Source organism: Phoenix dactylifera, chromosome 1, assembly GCF_051530095.1.
Source record: "Phoenix dactylifera cultivar Ajwa chromosome 1, Ajwa_hap1_PhDact_Kaust_v1.1, whole genome shotgun sequence".
NCBI lineage: Eukaryota > Viridiplantae > Streptophyta > Magnoliopsida > Arecales > Arecaceae > Phoenix > Phoenix dactylifera.
The window spans coordinates 35,430,001-35,433,729 of record NC_143190.1 but is presented as its reverse complement, the minus strand read 5'-3'; the positions used below and the strand labels follow the sequence as shown (position 1 = coordinate 35,433,729).

General features: G+C 36.0%; 1 long non-coding RNA gene across 1 annotated transcript; it reads right to left on the bottom strand.

The window, feature by feature from the left end:
- Nucleotides 1-907: 907 nt before the first annotated feature.
- LOC120110590 (uncharacterized) lies at nt 908-2,613 on the bottom strand. The gene is made up of 3 exons (XR_005511747.3): nt 2,460-2,613; nt 1,588-1,664; nt 908-1,506 (listed from the first exon to the last, which is right to left on the bottom strand). It is a non-coding gene; the product is annotated as an uncharacterized LOC120110590 (long non-coding RNA).
- Between the last annotated feature and the right edge of the window lie 1,116 nt (nt 2,614-3,729).

Sequence of the window (3,729 nt, the reverse complement as noted above, 5' to 3'; positions counted from 1 at the left end):
GTGAAAATTGTTAACATGTAAAGGACTGAAATGTTCTCTGTTATAAAGAGACTAATGCCAAAAAACAGTTTGCATGGAGATGTACAAGATTTTAAGATGCAAGCAGCCCTATGGAGCAATTGTTGTCGGGAAGTATGATAAATGAGGGCAAGCAAAAAGGTTTTCGTTTGCAGAGAGGTTCAGGCAAGTTCGCGTATCATAATTGTTATGCAGGCATGCGAAGATGCATGCATGAGTTTGTTGATATTTTGTAGCATGGCAAGCCTTAACAAATAATATGCACCATTTTTCTTGTAGCAATGGATCCTACGCTCTTGCATCGAATCCAGTGATTATGTAGAAATGACAAGTTCATATGGGTGGCTAACACTACCACCTTGGTCTTGGTTTGCATGCTTGATACATTTTTCCCAACTACTAAAGTGTATCAAACCAGTATCTAAAGATATACTGCTTCAATATGGATCTTTATGTATCCTACCGAACCAAGGCATGCCAGAGACAATCTCATGTCTCGAAAGAGGAAGGGCCATGCTTTTGGAGATTGCCTTAATGGTAGCATGACAGCAATGGCTTCAAGTCTTGGATGGCGCGTCCTAAATTTAGACCTGGGTAGTCATGGTGAGTAGCTCTCTCTCTAAAAAAAGTTACTCAGCTGTCTTGCACCACTCATTTTATTTCATTATGTGGCACATTTCATGATGCCAATTCAGAGGGGAGCCATAAGAGTCCCATAAACCAGCTGGGTGACTCTCCGAGTTACATGTTTCAGTGACGCATTTTCTAATTTTTTGTCACAAACATACGAGATCCCCCTTGCGAAGGTCATCGAGTCGAGCTGGCGGCACAGAGATGAATTTCATAACAAAGAGCAAACTTCTTGTGTTATCTGGTGTTTATAAGATCGAATAGTAAGTAGAAAAATTGGAAAACGATTTGTCCTTTATTTACCGAAAATACGCCTGTACCAAAGAGAGAGCACAATATCCAGGTGACATGCTCATGTTTGCTGCTGCCGATACATGTGATTTGCCCTAGATCACACGGCATGAAGTTGTAAAAATGTTGAAGTTTGTCTAAACCATTCTTCCCGCTGCATGCAATACTAAGAATTCTAAACAGTACAAAAACTGAGAAAACCTCAATAGCAATACAAAATAAGAGGACAGAACAAAAAAAATTACACAACAAATACCAAGATAAGTTTTCCATAATCTGGATGCCTAGGCATAATAACGCTCGACCTGAAAACTGAAGCCGTCATTTTTCCAAGCCACATCTGTGCAGATTAGAGAAAGGATATGCTGTTGCAATGATGCTGTCAATGTGTCCCTGTGACTATTGTCATGTTTGGCTGTGTTGATCAATAGGATTCCAGGGCAGTGCACAGAAGAGTCAACTTGTCTTTGCTCGCTTCCAAACAATCACTGTTCCATCTAATTCAGAAGAGGCCAACAAGTTCTCCCCATGATTCCAGGCAACTCCTATAACTGAAGAACGGTGCCCCTGCCGAAACAAATAAATCAGCATCACAGAGATAAAGTCTGAAGTTTTATGCATGCAGCAAAATCTAGAAAGTGGGCAGACCGGCAGCTTATTTACACACGTGTGCTTTGGCCGAGTTAAGTCATAGAAGTAAACATTTGACTCCTTGCTGCCAGAAACTTAATGTTCAGCAAACCAGTTAGTAATCTGTGAGTTGACTGAAGCGAACAAAAAGACGTACTTATAATATTTATCATCAAGCAAGTGCAACTGTCATAGAAAACATCATTTAACTGCAATAAAAAAAGAAATTATATCTGAAAGTGGAACAGCATGTGCAGTAGACACATGTTGGAAGTGTTGTTTCATATCAAGCAGGACCATATTCCACCAGCAAAAAGGGTGATAATCTGGAACATAATCAAGACTGAAGCCTGATTGTTGGTTATGATCAATGGGTTCTAACTATCAGTCAACTATCTTTAACGTAGGTGGACAAAGATACCAATGCAACCAGTTCAGATATGATGCAATTGTAACATTAAAGTGAACATGGTTCTTAGGTTTCTCAGAAAGTGATTGTTCCACCATATCCAAAAATGAAGGTCAGATATCTTGTTCAAAAGATAAATGGAGCTCAAATATCAATTTTGCAATTGGAACATTTTCCTGATATTTTTTTTTGGCAAAGCAGAGGGTTAAGCTCTATTCCGAACTTCCAACCAACCAAGAGGACCTTTATAAGGTAAATACGAAGCTTCATAATTCCAACCATGAAGTAAAAGATTGACATACAAATAGCCTATTTTGCTAAGACAATCAGCCAGGGCATTGTTTTATCTCCTTCTTAATACCTCTTCTTCCATCTCCTAATATCTTGCAGGTTAGGACCTAATAAATATTTAATCAGTGATTATGAAAATACTACTTCATGTATCACAGGTAGTGCAAACCATTGGAAATGTGATATGTACCTATAAATTTCCCTTTTTCAAGAGAAAGTAGAGGGTAGAAAGAAGGGCCAATACTGTGCACCCAGGTAGCTAATTTGAGAGAGCACAGAAGAGTCAAATACCCTTACACCTCCACGGCAACACTACACAAGACAGCATAACTAGATGAGTACTGAAAGTAAGCTCAATAGCTTAAGATACAGATTGATGGAATTTCCAATGCAAGAGATGAAAGAAAACCTGAAGAAATAAATTTTTCCATCTTGAACACATGTAAGAAGTACAGGACCTCATGTTACAAGAGAAAGGGTACGATACTGCACAGTAGTGATTGCAGATTTGCTCCCGCTACTCCTATTTCGATGGGACCTGGATATGGACCCTATATGGGAGTTCACGCTAACAGTGTATATGCATCCCTATGATGTTCACTCAAGTTGCAACATTCTGGGTCAAGGTATACTGAACTAGCCCATACCGGCCAGTTCAGCCCATATATATATATATGTATGTATGTATATATATGTATATATATGTATGTACGTATGTATATGTACGTATATATATGTATGTATGTATATGTATGTATATATATGTATGTATGTATGGATATGTATGTATATATATATGTAGGTATGTATGTATGTAGATGTACGTAGGTATGTATGTATGTATGTATATATATATATATATATATATATATATATATATTATATATATATATATATATGCATGCATGCTTGTATAGACTATTCTTCTCTCTCGAGAGAAGAGGGTATTTTTTCCTCTTAGATCCAAAAATAATAATCAAGCATCAAAATCAAAGATCCACATCCTTGATTATGATCTACATCATTGAAAAAGGTCTAAACACCAACGGTCATGTATTTTTCTGGTCTCTAACCTATGCATTAAGTAGATACAAAAATAAATATTTTAAAATAACATAAGATCATGTTTTGCTCTGATTTTTAGTATTAAGATTTTCAATCTATACATGTTTTAGTACATATAGATATGATTGCTAGGACGTAATTTTAATTTAAATGCTTTATTATATATTTTTGTGTACTAGTTCAACTAACATCATCATTTTTTATTTAGTTGATATAGGTTACGTACTACCAATATATATTTTTTTTCAATTTTTATATATTTTTAATCATATATACCATGATCAACTGTGTGAATCTTTGACTTGAACGATTATTAAATTTAAATTTGAGGAAAATAGTTACCCTCTTCTTTTGAAAAATGTATAACCATTCCTACATAACTTATAAGCTGATTT